This window comes from Hylaeus volcanicus, chromosome 1 (genome assembly GCF_026283585.1).
Source record: "Hylaeus volcanicus isolate JK05 chromosome 1, UHH_iyHylVolc1.0_haploid, whole genome shotgun sequence".
Lineage (NCBI taxonomy): Eukaryota > Metazoa > Arthropoda > Insecta > Hymenoptera > Colletidae > Hylaeus > Hylaeus volcanicus.
The window spans coordinates 27,566,747-27,587,270 of NC_071976.1; the positions used below are offsets into that span (position 1 = coordinate 27,566,747).

At 38.7% G+C, this 20,524-nt stretch overlaps 1 protein-coding gene and 1 non-coding gene across 5 annotated transcripts in view; both read right to left on the reverse strand.

Annotated features, from left to right (window-relative positions):
• LOC128881706 (stAR-related lipid transfer protein 13) overlaps window positions 1-20,524 on the reverse strand; it is a 358,493-nt gene that overhangs the window by 175,977 nt on the left and 161,992 nt on the right. The gene's annotated exons all lie outside the window — the stretch shown is intronic.
• Window positions 16,343-16,535, reverse strand: LOC128884654 (U2 spliceosomal RNA). Its single transcript, XR_008459429.1, has one exon. It is a non-coding gene; the product is annotated as a U2 spliceosomal RNA (small nuclear RNA).

Below are 20,524 nucleotides of genomic sequence, written 5' to 3' on the forward strand. Positions count from 1 at the left end.
TTAACAGTTAATGGTTTCATACGTGCCGAGATATTGAAAGGTTTCTTTTAAACAATTTAGCGAGCTTAAAGAAGGTAAGAACTTCTGCTTCAACGCGTTTTTTTTCCCGATTCAAGCGACGAAAGAGGCAAAGAACGCGGAGCGACAAAGAAGATTCCAGAGGGGACGGAGAGGATGGAAAACAGTCGCACGCGCGATCAGTCCACCTCGGCCGGCTTATGGCGCCATTAGTGCCCGTCTATGGGGTTTATAGGGTTGCTGGGGCCTCTCTTGTCTATGTATGGGGGGTTCGGCGAGCATGCACTTGCGTGGCGAGCATAACAGTCGCCTCGAGTAATCTCGTTCATTACGGCCGAGGATGTACCCTGGCTGCAACGACAGCCCGTTATCCTTAATTTCTAATCTTTTCGCGTGCCTTCGTTGGCCTTTATCATTCCCGTCGGGGTCGATTCGCTCGCTACCTCGAGATTGGCGGCGTTGAGAATGTTTATTTAGCGTTATTCGTTATGGGAATATTCTTTTCGAGAAACTGACCGGGTAGAAGGTTCACGAGGACGAGATACTTTACTATCGAGGATGGGAAATATTCGTGTCCAGATACTTTCGAATCACGGATAAGACATGCAGGGGTCGTTTAGTACTGGCTGAATAAAAGTTAGAATTTAAGTTGTAAGATAAAATGAGTCAGAGTGAACAAGTATAAGAATAAAAATTATATACCTCTGTACATAAATATGTGGACATCTACCAACTTCAATTAATAATTTGAAAATAAAATTTAGTAAAATTGAAATAATCTTAATTACTTCCTTATTATTATCAAATACGACTAGTTTAGTTAAATTAAATTCCCCTATCGAAGAAGAATTTTTAACAAAATCAATTGACTCAGTTTTATCTACACTAAAAGCGAATTGTACTACACTCTGTCTTTTTCACGGATATCCTGTACGAATCAATTTGAAAATAAATGAGTAAAATTCCCTTCAAAGAACATTTTTCACAGTACAAATTTTGTCGCCACCTAATAATATTCTATCAACGTCCTCTCCCTCCCAATGATTCTCCAAAACAAATACCGTCCCCTATCCATTAATTCCCCGGTAATTCCACGATACCATTTTCAGCGCGATCACGCACGTCCACCACCCGGACATCTTTCAATTTCCGGAACGCCTCTAATCGAGCACAGAATGCGATCAGAATTTTTCTGGTCTCCTCTGCGTAGAAACGCGAACGATCCGGCAGACTCTCGTCGACCAATTATCCTTGCCAGCGAACCCTTGCCGTGGACCACGGCAAAACGAAACCACGAGTCACTAATAACATCGCTAATTATGATTACACAGCCTTCCCCCCGGGGAGGACGTGGCCATCGGAAGGGAAAATGCTGGGGAAAATGATAGAAGGAAGGCGAAAGGGGGATAGAAGGAGGTCGAGAAAGCTCGAATGAATAATTGTACGTACGTGGCCGTGATTACGGATAAAGATATCTACCGGTCCCTTGGGTGCATTCCGCGGCAGCTACAGGCTGCTTGGATCATCCTACAAAATTGATGCGCCGCTATCAGCGCTGGCTTTGTGCCTTGAGATCGCGAGGTGCGCCATAGCGCGTGCCAGAGATGTATTTAGAGACTTGTAGGTGTATGTATAGGAAAAATTTGGTGTTTTTAGTTTGACACTGGAGAACAGAAGAAAGCTGTCGATGATGTTTATTATTTCATACATTATTTCATCATTCCATTATTTTATTTGCCTCTGCAGAGATAGCCAATGTCTCCGAGACACGTCGTTTCTCTTGCGCGTGTGAACTCGACGGTAGTCGTGGATCTTAATGATCCTCCATGAAATGAATAATTTCAACCTTCCGTGTAAGATTATACGTACATATGAGTATCCATTTCTTAACAGCGAATCGTGGGAGTCGCAGGATCATCCTAAAATTAATGGGCCGCTATCAGCGCCATTCGGAATCCCACTGCGTGTGGTTTACTGGTTACTGAATACACACACGGTAAAGTACTGATGGTTTCAACGAGAGTGGAGGCTTGGGAAAGAGATGAGCAACATTTTACTCGAATAAAAGATAAGGAATATAGTACATTTATTCGTGACGAATAATTTAATTATTTTCACTTGACAGTCCTTTACAATCCTCCATCAATTTCCTTTTCCTTGCAATCCTATATTCCCTACTAATTTACGTTTCATATTTCCACTATCAGGTGCTTCTTCCCTGCACATTGAACAAGAAACCCATAACAATTTATACTAGCGTAGACGTCTGCGATATTTCCATAAAGTAGTCGCAGGCATGTTCGTATGTACGCTATCTTTTATTCAAAATTTTTATCTAGACAACAATTTCACCTATCTCTAGCTCAAAGTGCATTCGTATTCCTCCTTGAGCATTGACGTTTTTCCTTCGGAATGAAAGAAACGTCGAGCGGAGACAGCATTCTTTGATCGAAAAATGGTAGGTTTTATTCCAGCAACGGAACACGAACCTACAAACCGAGTTTCTTTTATAGAGGAGGACTTCGGTGTCTGAAACTCGCAGACTACGAGTGCACGGCACAGTTCCATGAGCGCATCGCGACAGATAACGAAAGAATGCACTTTTTATTGCGGACTCGATCTCGCTCGTCGAGAGGAAGGTCGACATGGTTGTAAAACGTATCTGGTGTACTCGTAACCTCCTGCGCAACGAGAAATTTTAATACGTGTTTGTGTTGCGCTGTTGACATCAAAGATACCGTGAAAACGGGACAACCGAGTGCCAAATTTAGCCACGAGATCGGTGGAATTCCCTTCTTATCAGTCTGCATACCGTCGTCCCCAGAAAATTAGCTGCACGGTGGGTCCTCTTGTTCTCTCTCGTGAATTGAACGAGTTCAAAGGTGTAAACGAATGTCTTATCGTGCTTGAACAGCACTATCAAACTTACTGTTGAAACTGTATATGAAAACATTGAACTTCTATAAAAGGGTACCTGATGTATCCAAACTTGAAGCGTGCAGTAGATCATGTGTATCGCGAAAGTGACCACTCGGAAGCCCGCGGAAGCCGCAATGCAACATTAATCACGAGGGATTAAGTGAAATTATTAATTTCTTCCTTGTAACGGATGAACGAGTCGCTCGGAAGGTGATCCTTATACCGTAATCATCGCGTCTTGAAATTGACCAACTAATTCTGACATGACCGCGAGATCGCGTGTACGTGATCATCGAACGTGACGCAAAATGGTTCCCGCGATGATGCACGTCTCCCTCTTGAAGAATTACGAGTCACAATCATGAACTCTTCGCAAACAAGAAATTTCAGATCCATAAGTTTTCTCTTTTGAATAAGAAATTACTTGGTTCTTCATTATATTTAATTCTAATACTAGAGGTGATGAAATGAGTAACTATAGAGCAATTTTAAGCTTCAATGGTTTGAACCGTAGTTTTTGGTCTCCTTCAGAATTTGTTTAAAGTGAGAATACAAGTCGAATATAAAATCTAATATCGTTAAAAAAGAGGTAATTATAGGTTTTTAGGTAATTATGTTCACTTTATAGAGACAAATCGTGAAGAAGATCCAAAGCATTGGCTCGAAGCGTGGAAGTGTAAAAGTGCCTGTGAGACTATAAATATGTATGCTCCATAAAGTCCAATAAACGTTAATGTTCTCGTGTTTCTTGATGGAGCTGCTCGTGTAAAAGTCACCCTAAAACTACAGATATTATTAAAATAAGATGTGCTAAACTGCAAACTTTAGAATTAAATGCAGACAAAAAAGTTTTAAAATAATGTAAATATTATACGTCGTTGCTTAGTGCCATTCATAATTAGTCTAAGCACACCGTATGTCAACGTATTTGCTTCGAGTTTAAATTAACCAATTTATTTACAAATCAAGAGAAACAAGAAATCGAGTTTCAACGCGTAAACGGGACATTTATATTACCGCCATGAGAAATTTGTACTCGACGTTCCTCTAGTTCTATCCTAAAAATATTATTCCGATATAAAACACGTAACATGCGTGTGCGCAAATTTAATCTTATCTAAATTGTATCTATCTATAATTTAAAGAAACGACAAATAATTACGGCACGATCCAATAATTCTGATTATCTCTCCGCGATTTCTTCGGGACACCCACTTTATTCTTCAACGAAAGACGATAAAAAACGTGGCTAGCGTTTCGATACGGCGCACGAGCCTCGGCTCGGTATCGCGAGATAAAGCGCACCTGCGTGCACGCGTATGCATTTTTCGTCAAGGAGGAGACTGCAGGTCGAAATGCAGTCCACCTTGAAGGTGGATATCCGCGCGTACGCGCGCCCATGAAAATGCAAATCGTATGTCCCGCCTCCCTCCCTTAACGACGCGCCCTTGGACACTATTTTATGGTGATTGGATGAGCCTTAAAACGTAGAACGTACTTACGCCAGGATTTAGTGTTTCACTTGCTACCATAGTACGAAGGTGTTCTGTAATCGGCTGGTGCTTACCTGAAACATAAAGAAACGGGGGAGCGTCAGAAGCTGTTGAGCGAAAACTTGGTTGAAAGATGACCTTTACGGAACGTCGAGGGAAAGTGGCTCGATCGGATATAATTTTACGCGTTGTGGAAGAAAGTGAGTTCGGTGACAAGAGTAGCATGTGAGTTGAAGGCTGGGATGGGAGAAACTAGGGTGGGTTTTTAATTCAAAATAGAGAGTGATTGGTGAGATGGGGAAAAAAGGATGGATTAAAGGAATTATACTTTTATGGATTTTATGTTTGATATTTGGGGAAAACAGTGATGGAACTTTGACCACTTTGAGGCATATTGAATCAAAAATTGGTACTCGACAGTATCAGGAATACTTACATCGTATACTTAGAAATCTTTAATTTAATACAAACCCATCCAGTACGAGGCTGATTGAAAAATGGGCTCTGAATATTTCAAGGAGGCCCAAACAACAAGGGTCGAAGTTTTTTTCATCTTTTTTTATATCCCAAAAGACATACCAAAAAATGAAGAGAAAACTGCATCAAAACAGTCCACCAATGATAAATTTCCTCTACACATCATTAGCATCATTGATACACAAGAATTACAGTTTCCCGACCCATGAAAAAATCATAAATTTTCGGAAGAAGAATTCGGTCAGTGTTTCCATTCGGTAGGAAAAGAAACGGTTATGTAGGGCACGTGTCGCGAAAGAGCGTCGGTCTACTCCTTAAGAAGCATCGCTACGACGTTTTCTCATAATTAACGCCGGCGAATACCGGCGCACGGCGTCGTGTGCCAATAAAGGATGATAAACGCGCGAGCAGACGGACAATATTTAACGAGCAACGCTAACGGTGGCTTTTTATGCGACCCATAAACCGCGCATCTGCATGCCACTGCGAGTATCAACGACGTCTGCATCCCCTTGGCGCACGGATCGCGCCATTCGAACCGGAAATGGACGATCATCGAAGGCGAAAACGCGAGAACCGGTCCCAAAGGAAACGAAAACGTTTCGCTGCTGAAACGCTTCCGTGAGCGGGTTATGAATGAAAGTCACACGGCGTACGAGCTCGTAGAAAAAAGCTGGCGTGCACCGTACACGCACGATACGAGGCGCAATAATCGATTAGGGAAGCGATTAGGAGCTAGTTCGACGTCTAATGATAGCGGCGGGAACAACGTCGATTCCGTTGCGTTTGCGAAACCGCTAGGAAAGTTCATTGAATTGCAGGGTCTTGTTGCTAAGTGAATGCCGTAAGAGGTTCGGTTGTTTAACGAGGCACCAATTGATTACGTGATCGAGTAGTTATCGAATTCGATCTGGGTGGGATATACACGGTGCTGGTGAAACGGAGGACAAGGAGATTAGGGGCGCTTGGCGCCGCGGTTAGGCATTAATTGCCGAGGATACTTCAAGGTCTATAATCATATGAGCCGTTCGTTGCACAAATCGATCAACTACATAAAACAAAAAGTTAAGAAAATCAAGATATTATAAGATAAATTCAAATAAATATTATAGAATGCATAAATACAGATGTAGCTTTCATTTAACGGTATATAAAATGAATAAGAAAGAACAGCCAAGAAATAATCGTTAGTAACGTTACAATTTTTATGTGACTGATATCCCTATAGGATTAAAGAATTTATAGCCAGATTAGGATGCCCCCTCGATCGATAAATTCTTCTCAACTAATTAATCGATTACACGGTGCGATTAAAAATTCATTCATCGGGATTAACTACACCTCGATACCTCGGATATCTTTCACATCGGGGACAAAAAATAAACTGGAAAAATAAAACTGTAATTCTGTGAAATAACAATTCTGTGTAATCGAAACGTAAGCATGTCGAGTATATTTTCTAGAAAATAGAAATTTAATCGCTGCTTGAGATACGTAATTATTCTTATTTTGATTCCTCCATATTTTTAAGTTGATTGATCTATCTTGATTTATCTTATTACAGGGATTAAATAAAACTTAAAAATGTTCCAGAGTTATGCCTTGACTTGACGGAATATTTATTAAAATTTCGTTATGTCGATATAGCTATGGACACAGTGAAGAGAATAACGATAATAAGTCGGAACGTCAGGAATATTCAATTTCCCAAGAGAAAGAGATAGAGATATCTGGGTTAAGAATGCAATAATTCCCTTCCTGATTTCAGCGTACCACTGTTTGCGCACGCCTCGGAGCTCCCAGCCATAAGCTCTTCAAAGTGACTATGTACGCGCAGAAATAGGATTTAAATGCAATTTGCTTGGAAACTAGCAAGCGATTCGTGGAAGGGGACTTGATAAATCCGAATTCCGTGACGAAAGACTGTGCTTCGTCTTGTTCGATTTGACGTAAGATGGATTTATATTTTACTCGCAATCTGTAGAGATTTTCACGTCTGGTTCACGGGAAATTGAACTCCATGGAGTGACGTGACACCTGGTGTCGCGACGCAATGTAAATTTTGATTAAATCTTTGAAATTTATGGTCTCTGTTGCATTAATGTCACTATCTTAACCTTCAGCCAATGATGTCGCAAGTTTTACTTAACATAGATTCGTTTTCAGAAGATAACTGTATTGAATATTCATTAAATTTAGTATTTCAAGTGTCAGTAGCAAATTAGTTAAATCCAAATACTCTGGATGTAATGTTAATTAAGCGACTTAAAGAAATGGTATCAGTACCAGTAAAAGGTACCAGAAACATTCAGTTATTTTAATTTAAAAAAAAATAAAACATGACTAATATTTTAAATTCTTCAATCGTCACTTGTGTGAACACCCAAGTGCATTAAGTAGAAAAAAAAAACACTGCAACGTTATTTAAGCGTTACTGCATAATCTTTTCAATGAATAGTAAATAATATGGCAGAAGTATTCGTCTCAGAAATTTGAAACTAGTCTACATCTCTTTCGTCGCAACATTCGCTTCGATACAGTTCCACTAGGTGGCAATCTAATGCGGTGCAAAGTGCATATGTGTATGCACCAGACTCCTCACGCTGAGTCGAGCATGCTAGACCGCGCTGCGTGTTGCCTGCTACCCAGGGGCAAGGAATCTGTATATCTAATTTGCATATAAATATTGAAAAAGACCGAAACATACCTGATTAATTAATCCATTAACCTGTACTCGTATAATCGTAAATGATTTGATCACTTTTCTATAATAACAAACGTGGTATGAAGTTTTTACTTTAGAAAAAATGTTCTCTAGTTAATTTTGAATGTAATATAAGTTATTTATACTACTACCACTTTTATCCTCGTTCGAACCCTAGTTTCATTAATCTCACCTGTAACTTTGATCAAACACCGTTTATGAGAAAATGAATTAAAATTATTCAATGCACTACCAATTATCTTTGTTTTATCTTTGTTTTAACAGCCAAATAAATTACTTGAAAATGCACTCGGCGAAAATTGCGGATACATCATGCTCAGCAGGGCGATTCCCATCTCTTTGAAGCTGCTCCTAATTTCCGGCGCTTTTTGCTTCAATTCTTATCTGAAGAGCGTATCTCCGTCTTATCTGACGTACCACTAATCGACCTCGATGTGCTTCCAGGGAAGGAATCGTTTTCCAGGCTGAACTCCGTCCTTCCTCCTAAATTTTCGCTGAAACTGACAGTTCTTCGAACGATAATGATAAACCACGTGCAAGGAATATGACCGAGATAACATCGCATCCGTGGACTAAGCATCATAATAAATACCATTAGTCGTATAACATTTTTTCCTTTGTTTCCATATTAGTTGAACGCAATAAGATACGTGTTATTTTTCAAACTTTAAGGTACTCGAGTATCGAGACCGACAGTGGGCCCAGAAATCGAGAAATCGATGCGGTAATCGCGGCTCGTTGTTTCGCAACGTTAACAAACCAACGTGCCCCATAATTTCTCCAGCTAGCAGCGGGCCAACATCCATCGAGGACAACAATGGCGTGAAATTCAAAAGTCGAAGGAGCCAGCCTGGGGAAAAGGCAACCAAGAGACGGAAGAAGCGCAATCAACGGGGTGTATCCGCCCGCGAAACGCGGACTCCTCACCTCATATGCATACTCGTCCTTGCGTCATAATAAATCCGACGATTTGCATCGCAGTCCGTATAATATGGCGCGCTGGCGTAGAAAGCGAACGTTACGATTTTCCGGCGAATTATGAATCCCGCGTCGGCTTCGTTCAATTACAAGTACCTGTGATAAACATCTGCGACGAAGGATGTTGGCTTCGATGCAACCTTTTTGTGCCACACGGTCATTATAACGAGAACGATAAATAAGTTACGTAATTCGGGTAAGTTAAGTCAATAGTTGGTAAATATTATAAATCTTGGCTACTGTGTCATTTATGCTTTGACTAATTTATTTTTAAATTTATTAGTAATTTTTCATGAATATTCAAGTGCGAGGTTATTCTATCAAATAAAAGAATTCATATTTATTTTAGAGACAGACTGAGAAATACACGTATTTTTAATTTAATTTACTTTAATTTAATTTAATTTTTAATTTAATTTAATTTATTTTGACATTCATTGATAACTTTTTGTAAATATTAAAGTGTGAGGGTATTGTATGAAACACTATAGTAAGCCTGGAAAAATACATTTTTCTATAAATTGAAATTCTATTTAATATCATAAATTTCTTGGATTGTAGATTCTCTCGTTTAAATGTTTGATCTGCAATAAACCAGAAAAGGTTTGTATGAAGAAGTTCGAGAATCCACTTTGCTGAAGACCGAGGTTTTTAAAATCCTACAAAACAACGCCGGTGAAATTTCAATTTTAAATCTGGAATCTCATCCGCCATGTGTTTTTAGTGAAATAACTTTGATGGAAATGATAATCCCGCAGCTTCAACTTTTGCGTCACTGTTTCGACGAGACTTAACCGAACGATCCGCTTCGGCGACATCGGTGACACACTTTAAACTGCCTCTGCCGCGTTATTGGTTGTTTGGAGGTTGAGTTGCATATTGCAAATATTCTTTAAAATAACCGAAGAATTAATTTCTGTGAAGAAATATATTTTAGGTTTGGGGTAGTTTTCAAAACTATAAAACATCCTGGTTAAGAAAGAACAAATTCTGATTAAATATGAATTCTATCCACGTGTATTTTTCCCAGCCCTTCTGTATAAATTTATGCGACTCTCAAATAAATAAAGGAATATTTCAGCCACCAATTTCCATGACATGTACAACGAACGAATTATTAATTTCGTGGAAATTCAGGTACTACTATCAGAGTAAAATTATAATTGTAGTTTCTATCACCTTGGTTAGCCAGACATGTAGGTCACCGACGAATTTAATTAAATCACTCTTCATTCCTTGTTTTATCAATATTAAATAAACATGGAATATTCCGCAGTAAGCTTCCACCAAATATCTAAATATAAACACCTGAAATAAATTCTACTTGTCAACGTATCTTTACAATGTATGCGCGATTCTGACGCCTGACACCTTTCTAATACGTCCCCATGCAGCACAAAAAATCTACCCGTGCAATATCGACGAATTGGCCTCATTTTATCGCGCCTGCGAATCACGTTCGTCGCAGTTTCCGCAGTTCACCGACAGTTTGTCATCGATGTTAAAAAGAGCAAACTGGAATTACCAGTTAGGAGTTAGGAGCGGGTTGTAGTATTTCAAATTCTGTCGGTGAACCGCAAGGTTACGGTAATCCTCACCGATCCGCCATGAGTGTTCGCCACTGTGTTCGTGCGAATTACGGTCGGCTAATTCGATCCCCAGGCGGATGATAACACGCGAACTAATCACTGTCGGTGTTGAAATTGCAACGTACCTGTCTAAACATCTTTAAACGAACATCCCGAACGGCTTGATCTAATGTTATCTAAGGGTTGTTTCTCCCAGCCAAGCTCACGGTTTCCACGACGGTCTTGCTCATTCCGTGGCTCACGATGCAGCTGCATTCCCACGAGCAGGCGCTAGAAATGCTCCGCTTTTCCATTGTCCTTCGTCGGAAGGCCAGAGCATTCTCAGGTGCAAACGCGCCTCTCGGTTCGCGGAGGTACGCAGTCAAATGTTGAACTTTCTAAACTACAATTTGTCCCGACGCATAACGCTCTCGTTTGTAACGAGCCACGTGCCTCGGCATTGTGTCATCGGCGATTAATTAACGCCGCCGCGACTGATGACGTAGTGTTACGTACGTTCGCTGTTATCCCTTTCAGAGGCAAACCATTATGTTCGAGAATAAACAAATATTGTAACTGCGAACAAGAACATTTGTCAGCCTTGCGACCCTGTTGTTTTGTTAAAGTACTTGGAACGTTTGATTGTGAGTATTTGTTTAGAACTTCGGTGGATGTCGACGCTATAATCCTATTCAGAGGTACACGATTTTGTTGAGAATAATCAAAAATTGAAATTATGAATCAAAACATTTGTCAGTCTTGCGACGATGTTGTCTCGCTGTATCGAATTAAGAATGCTTATTTTAAACGTTCAGTGGTCAATGACGTGTTTCATTGGTACACAGTAACATACCTGCAAACTAAACGTACACTTATGCTGGTATCCTTGAAGAGGTTAGCAGTCGAGTGTCGTTGACGTACGACTGGGTCTATTCATGACGCAGAGCTGAGGGCCATTGACATGATATCATATCTTCTTTTTTTAATGTTCTGACTTGCTCTTGATACATAGTTGCAATGTCCAAAGGTTTAGAATATGTTACAGAATCTACAGGGTATCCATCTGACACCACTCAGTAACTGAGTGTTTAGGAGGGACAGATCATGGTTCAAATAGGACATGTTAATAAAGACTGAAATTGTCGTTGTTCGGTCATTCATAATTACATACAAAGTGTTCTACCATCTGGTGCACTTTTTAATGTAAGTAATTTAAAATAAATTGTCCATTTCCAACGAACCTACTCACTATAAATCTTAATTGTCGAATGAAAAGTAATCGTTATTAATATATGTTATATTTGAAATATGAAAGACGTTATCTAGTTTCATACGGAAATAAATTGTTGAACTACAAGGTCTAATAGATTAAAACTTTCATGATGGATAACCCAGCAACACGTATTTCTAGGAGATCAGAATGGTTGATGCAGTATTTCATCATTTTGCAAGTTAGAGTCATGACACTTGGGAGCTTTCAAGGCAGTATTACTAAAAAGCTCTAGGTTATGCAATATATCCTTCTTCCTAAAAGTAGATATTCCCTGCTAAATAAATTGCTTCTATTAACATGGAATTAAATATTATATTACCCAATACGAACAAATTCGTTAGTTATTTACTATTATTTGAGGTCTCTGTGAGATCTCACGAGCTTAAATTATCTTTTTGAAATTTCAGTTCTTCGTCTCCAATAGTGGAGTATCTAATTGATTTTCTGTCATTGGTAATTTGCAACGCATTACTTATTACTACAACATTAACAATTTTTTTCAGATTAAGGTAGCTGTCTGCTTCCTCGCGTAACCAGCGTCATATTGTATTATAGTCGTCCGGAAGTTTCGACGCGTTTTTCGAGGGCGAAAGAGAAATGCTGCCAGAAATGCGACAACATTGTTCCAAGCAGCAGGGTAATGGAAAAAGTTTGTAGGAACATGTGTCCGCAGGCTTCAGCTGTCGGAGCCATTGCGTATTAGCCATGAAAGGAAGTATTTGATGTTCCTGACGCGTGCCCCAATATGGACGCGCGACGATACTTTATTGAAGCATCACGGTTCGTATTTCCGCTTTATGTTCGGAAAATTTACGTCTGGTTAAGTGAGATCGAAGCACAAAATGAAATAAATTTAATATCTAACATCTGATGTCTAATATCCGGTACTTGATACGATATCCAATACCTAATATTCAACATCAACTGTCTCATGTTTACTAAGAATAATATAGGATTACTACTACTATTAGTAAACAACATCTGATATCGAATCCTAGTCTAATACATGTTGTTTATCCTAAACATAAATTAGTTTCCTGGAACTGGTGACACGACAACAGAACAAACCCATCTAAAAATAGAATCTAAGAGTTGACAGTCTTACAAAGTTGCGTAAACCGCCCACTGCATTGCGTGCGAAATATCTGAAAGTTTGTAATGGGTTAGCCTTTCAACGTTGCAACAACGAATAGATTCTGCTGCATGCGAAGAACCTAAAAATCCATAATGGGCCGATCTCTCAATGTTGCCAGAACTACTCGTCCTGCTAAGTGTAAAGGACCGGTCTTAGATACGCAACACAGTGTGGCTGAGTGGTGAGAAGACCGTGCTACATCGAGGTTTTATCCTGAATTGATGCATTCCCTTCCTTGGGAGTCCCTACAAAATGGCAAGGTCTCTGTATCAACATTTTCGAGTATCCTCTACATGGTTACAACGTGACAGTACTTCTCGCATAAATAGAAGTCACTGCAATGTGATGCAGAGTGGAACTTGGGTGAATAGTTCTGAGTGGCATCGCAGAGTGTCGACTATTCAGACGACAGTGATGGAACTCCCACTTAGCTTACGTGAGTGGTTAACGAAATCAATGGCTGATACATTTTTGAAGATTTTACTTAGTCATGGATGTTAAAAGTTCTGAGGAATGGGAACTGAACTGTTTTTAGAATTATGTATTCAACACGATGGCTGCTATGTGTCCTTGACATTTGCTTAAACTGTAGCATGAAGAGTTGGAATAATCAATAGTTGATCGAGTTGTTGTCACTTTGTAGCATCTCTAGCGATAGTAATTCGATTTAAAAGTTTGCAAATATTAGATTTTATATCAGGTTCTAAAGATGCGCTGTAAATTCAACCGATGGCCAACGCGTTAAGCGTACAGCTGTATATCTTCTTACCAACCTGAATATCACTGTGCTTTTTTTCGGAATTTTTCATGTTTAAATGTTTGTTTACCTCACCATTCCAATGCGTTTCTAATCCCACTTAAAGAAGAAATTAGAAAGTTTTCTTTTACTCGCGTCTCCCATGAGTCCATTTATTTACAGACTTATACATTAAAAATACCTGTAACCACACTAACGACAAATATTCTGCTAATTCGTGGAGTACACAATTGAAAACGAGTTGCCAAGAGGTGAAAACTCAAATGAAACGCGAATGAAAATCGTATGGAAACCACTGTTCCGCGCGATTAATTGTACCCAAATGTTTGCGTCGGTTCACGATGTTAATGAGGATAAATTCGAAGTGAGCAGCTGTCGCGAAGACAATGACTTCTTCGGCAGATGGGAACAAACTTCAAACGGGTTAATCGATCGACCGAACCTCGTGGAATCAAGGGATATCGTGACGCGGAGTTGGCAGGTGCTGGCTTCCACAAATAAACTTAGAGCGGTACATTGTTCGCGGGCTTCGACGTGATCGCGGGATTATTCGCTCGTCGGAACGCGTTACGAATTTCAACGCCATCGGCTGCCGTCCAGCTGACATTTTACGACCACAGGATTACGGCAACTGGCAATTAATTCCGACGCTCGATTGGAAACACGCGATCGCGAGTCCGGCTTTAAGAACGGAGCTGAGCCCCACGCGTTGTTTGAATTATTGAGCGAAAAACGCGCGTGGAAGGCGTACCGATTTTACGTTGGAAAGTAAACAGGAAAATCATTTTTATATGGGTGAACAAAAGTACGAATTGATATCGATTCCGGGGTTCGTTACATTTTGGAAAATTTTTGTTCGTTTTAGCATTGGGACTGAAATTGTGAGATAAGGTTGGATTTCTGTGATACTTCTTTTAACCAATTTCTCAGAGATACTTTATGTATAAACACAGTTAAATATATTGATGTGTCTTTAAATGGACAAAAAGAAGTGTGATATAGATTATTAAGAATAAACAAAATTTGTGTCTATATGAAAATGTCCAATAAAGGATCCTTTACCTAAATTTGACCAATTATAAAATTAAATCAAATTCCAAAACTTGCATAATAAGCGTAACAAATATATAAAATCAAATTTCTCAATAAACTTAATAAAGAAGAACTAATTTTACATTTCCCTCATACGATTGCGTCAATTTACAGTTAAATTGGACGATGGAGACATCGTCTTTAGGAACGAGGAGCCGATTCCCTAGCGTTTCTTGAATTACGGAGCGAAGAACGCGGGTAGAAGGCGTATCGATTTTGCGATAGAAAGTAAATCGGTCCTAATCGCCACTCGTTTCGTTCGAGAGGGATCGATACCGGCTAGCTGCGGCCGACAGGTGCAATTTCCGCGAGTAACTTGGCACCGACAACGCCACACGGCTTGCGATGAGCCTTAAACGCGACGCTGAGTCTGCCAAACGCTTGCCAAGGTTTTCGACGATGGTATAACAGAACCGTTGTTTCGTCGCGGTTGTCTACTCGTTAGCCTTCCACACTGGCGCGTTGATGGAACGAGTAAACGCGACGAGCTGCAATGCGATTAGGTCGTACGTGGTGTAAAAGCAAAATTCTCGAAGGAAAACGCCAGTTCTCAGTCATTATTGCGACCCCGTTAAGGCATTACGTTTCGACCAAATGGTTATTTCAGATACTGTAAACGAGATCAAATTGTGTATTATGTGGAAAGAAACACGATTGATTGTGTAATTGTAGTCAATTTTTTGTTTTAAATCCTATTTTTAAAAAGAAATATTTTTCACTGAGTATGAATTTTTAATTATTTTCAAGTGTCTTGACTATTATTATAATGAATCTGGATGTATTAAGCTGATAGTTAGCGAAGTAACCAATGTTTAAATTTGAATTTCTCAAAGGGGAAGATCTGGAGCAAACATATTCATTATTTACAGTTTCAATTCATGTTTACACGAGGAATAATCCTCGTTTGTATAGTTGTATCACACCCACCCTGTAGGTTGACCTGGAATTTTCTGAAGTATTTAGGAAGAACAATAATTGGACATCAATGTCTAGCTTCAGCAAAGGCTCCATTCAGACGTAAACGTTTCGCCTTAGGCACAATGACGATTATTCCGCGGTTGTAGCAACCGCTGATGGAAATTATGTTCCGCTTCACTGTGATTATAGCTACGTTCGTGAATAGCCTTCGGCACGTGCTAGTTGCCAACAGTCTTACCTAAATCAACAAATTCTTTCCCTCTGACTCTCGTTCGAACACTATTAAACATCAGTTGCACAATTAATCATTTTCCATAACGACTTTATCGGATATTTAATCCACCTTGCACAATATCGTAACATTTACCAGCTCTCCACGGAATACGATTTACCATTTCACGGAGAAAAATATATAAAAATCGAGTATACAATATCTATCCAAGCATCGCGAAATAAATTACGTAAAAACATTCTTTTGAACTTGTAATATGTTCATTATTAAAATAGTGTGTAAAAGCAACGTGAATTCTTTAAGTCGCTCGTATCAATTTTTGTGAATCACTCTGACCCATGCATCCTTCATTCGTTTGAAATGAATGTGAGTGGGAGCCTTCGAGCGAATGGACTTCGGTCAGACTTTTCGTAATACCTATCACACTCGAGTAGTTTTAGGTAAAATTGGATAGTAAAAGTCAATGACTTTAAACTGAGACATATGAATGAATGCTATTAACTAAACACAAATGTGTACACGTAAAATAAAACTACTATAAAAACTTGAATACTATTTTACAAATAATTACAATAATCTAGTAGAGTATTTTAATCAGTTCATTTTCCTGGTTCAAGGTACGAATGGATTTATCAACGAAAAGGACAAAGTGAGTTCAGTCATAAAGTTGACGAAAAAATTGAAAATACTTGAACTCAAAGGAAATCGTTAAAGTTCAAAAAATCGGTTTATATCTGAAATATTTATGTTTGAATTCGATTATTGAGCCAATCCTGGCGGCACTGCAATGCCAGGCCGACTCGCGACAGAGGTGGAGCAAGCTCCAACTGCTCCGTCAATTTCCAAAAATCAGATTAATATTCTGACTCCCCAATGGGGAGTGTATCAGATATTAAGCTGATAAGAACAGATACTACACTTTGATCTTAGCCATAAGGCCGAGAAGCGATACCTTAACTCGCTTCTGATCCCTAGTTATACATTTCAAGTGATACTTTCACTAGCGAGAATATGCGCACCCTAGCGGAGAAGGCGAAAACACAAACGCTCGATGATTCAAACGTGCAGGCGGCATAATCGTAGAGGGATACAGTACTTACTACGGGAAAGTACTATAGTGAATTTGAAAATAATAACTATTTATAATGTTTAAACAAATAAAATGAAAAAAAATATATATATATCAGTTTGTAAAGTACACTCTAGTGTAGTGAATTTTTTCAGTAAACATTCTCGTGTGTGAATTTAAGAATTTATAACGAACCTATAACATTCATAAACTTTATGTTATAAATATACGAAAAATTTCATTATCGAAGTTCCTATGTGGCAGCTGTAAAATTACAGAAGAAATCAAGAAATAAGATACAAAATACAATATTCTCTCTCAGGCTTCTTGTAAGGCGAAAATAGTATGTCCACAATAACGTGTTAATGAGGTGCGGGTACCTAGAGGGGGCAAAAACTAATCGGGTAGAACAAAGAAACCTTCTCATTCCCTGTTTCTAAAAAATCATCCTCTTCATGGAGAACGCAGCTGCTCGATACCATAAAGATGTCAATGAGGAGTGGAACTTCGATAAGAATTAACATATTTATCTACCATAAATCCGCTCTCGAACATTGCAGGCACTATGAAATACGATGGAACGAAAAGTGATAAAATACATACATGATCGATAATTACAGCTTTCGATAGTCGATTAACCTTTAGAAGACAGAGCATTGAAATTCCTGAGGATACTGCGGATGGATAGTAACGAATTTTATGATTTCTATTCGGAAACTGTAGGATAATAAGGTTTGATAAGCTGTAAATTGTCAGGAAATGTTACGGAGTAGTCACCTAACCTTCTACAATTATATCTGCAAGATGGAATGGAATTATTTGCTAAGAGAAAATGAGTACGCGTCCTTTGAAAAATTTCCTGTCCTATTTACAGAATGGCTAACGCGAAAAGAAAAGCATGGAAAGAAAGACGGAAAGCTCCGTTACGAGAGATACTGCGCAGGATTAACGCGGCTGCGTTGGCGACTGTAGATCTACCTTCTGCAGGATTTCACGAGGTAATCTTTTGATCCTGCCGGAACCGCTACTCGGGACAGCTTGAGCGCGAACGATTTCGTCGAAAGGCCATCTTAACGGCTAAAAGGATGTTTCCACAGAGATTCGAGGGGGCAGGATCCCCTGCAAAACATTCCCTTATAGTGAAAAAGATTTCACGACTGATAATACCCATTTCTTCAAAATACTCCGTGATCACTTTCTACCAGTCCTTTTATACTAATTTTCGACAACTAAATGGAGATCTAATTCATGGAAATTCGAAATTATAATTGGTTACAATACTGTGTACTGTGACGGGTAGAATTAGCATTATTCTCGTGGAAACTTCGAACGAGTGACGAGCATCAAAATAGTTTTTGCAAGGCGAGGGCAGAGCCATTTCCATTTCACAACACATTTAGCGTAAGCTGCGTCGCTAACTTTTCAATTAATTATGCTTGTAACAACTTCGCCTAAAGAGACACGGGGAAAAAAATGATGAAATAACGACACCGTGCCCACGTAAAAAGCGATAAAAGGCTATCGCGATTGATCAAAGTAATCGTGGTGCTTTGACTATCATTAGAGACGCTATTATACGTTAGGCTACACTCAATCCGCTACCATAAGGGGTAGCCATGGTAATTGCGTATCCTTAATTGTTCGCTTATGTTTATCGGTAGTGGAATCGATGGCATCGAGACCGAACGAGCGAAATATCTTCGTTGTTACTGGCATGAGGACGACGACTTTTGTCGACAGTGAAAGGTAGCGATCGATCGCGTAGAAAATGGTTTGGTATAATAGGCACTCTGGACTAGAATACACTGTGAAAATATTTTTGTGAAGCTGCTCTTAAGAATTAAGCAACAGCTTGATGAAAGTGTGTTCGCTATTTAGTTGTCTTTGCAATTGTACTAACATAAAAATAATGTCAACACACTTCATGCAATAATCATAGTATAAGTAAATAATGTTTAACATGAAGTTATTCATTTTATGTACATATTATACAATTCTATTTCAATAATCAATGTATCAACATGCTCTTTAATATGCCTACATTTGTGAATTCAAATTAAAATTGCATCGTGATTTTGTACGTTACTTCACTGTAATATTTGTTACTATTCTGACACGTCTCGTAATTCCGGTCAGAAATCCCCGTTTAGAATAATTATGGGTTGTTGCGACGAAAAGTATGAACGTATTGGAACAATGGAACGCAACTGCTAGGACTTTCGTAACGCCATGTCTATAATGTTGAAGCGTTGCGATCAGTTGCGATCAGAACCGTGAAGGCCACAACCGACATAGTCGAGTGATTCTCGCCTGTATTCGATACTCTCGAATAGATTTCAAAGTGACTTGTTAAAGGTCTGGGACTTTCTTACAATTTTACAGAATGTACTGTGTTTGAAATGGTTTGACAGCAATAGTGAATAAAAATTGAACCCACTTATTATCACTAAGCGAGGGTTGAAATATTTATGATGAAATATTTAACTCGTAACGTGTATAATTTAAAATATTCATTTAATTCATTCACAAGAAAATTATAAAATGTCGCAAATATTTAATTTAAATAAAGTGCAATCTCTTCATGCATCTGTTTGATTCACCAGGTTCCTTTTAAAAGTGTGTCCAAACACTTTTATAAATACAATACCACGTATCTCGTGGAAAGATTTAAAAAACATAGCAAGTAACGCTTAATTCTGATCATGAGTTATTTTTAAAGCCTCCACTTTTATTTTGCTTGGCAGGCAGAACTTGTCCAGCAGTCTAATATAATGAAAAACTTTGTTGTTGTGGGAATTCATTCGCACAGATGTTGCCACTGTTCGTTAATATTATTTATGGCAAAAATAACGAGGCAGTTACATAGGACGTCAAAGTAAAGTGGTAGACTCGCAGAAGATTGAAGTAAATACTTCATGTGCCCGCTTTGAGAAATGCCACTTGAAAACATTTTCTTGAATTCTTTTGTCCAAGAAAGCTTGCTTTTATATCTTCCTAATAACCAAGGGTTCACACATATTTATACATTTCTTTCCGTTTCTTTTATGCGTTTATTAAATTTCATTTAGGCCTTGCGTTATGTGAAGTATACTTTTACATTCTTTTCATTCTTTTCATTTTGTTTGAATTTAACTAGGTAAAATTTAGTCGTTTAAATATGGTAAAATTTAATGCTTAAATATGACTATGTGATGCTAAAGAAATGCCAATTTTAGTAAGTCTCTGTTCTGGTATTAATAAATTAATTTTTTAATTTATAACTCAAGAATCTTTTATGCGTTAATTTCCGTCAATTTTCTATAATTCTAAAACCGTGATTTTATGAGAAATTATTGTAAAATGAAAATGAAAGGACAGAAAGATTGGTAGCTAAGCGTTGTTGTTCGTTGATGATACTTTGGACGGCTCGGTATTCAATAAACGATCATTACAGAGCTACGAATGTTCGCGCGTCACGTGCCATTTCTTTTATTAAATCTGAAACGAAGCAACGTGCGCGGCTCGATACTTTCCAATTAAATGAGTCAGATAAAAGCTTCGCGTTGGAGCGCGTTCGAGCAGTCAGCGAAGCGTCGAATATTGTCAAACAATAATTAAATCGAGCGAGCCGTGCAACATCGAAGTCTTCCCAGGAACGAGCCCATGACCCATATATGTACGTCGAATAGAAAAGTGCAATTGCGAGTTCCTTTGTGCGAACGTTTTAGGTCGACGGCATTTCAACAAAGCCGTACACGTTTTATTTGACAATTTAATTAATTCGATTTATACGTAATTTTGGTTTCATTCTTGAATGAAACAAGATAAATATGTTAATGGCATGTCTTCTTCTATAAACATCCTAGAAAGGATGTAAAGAAAAAATTTATA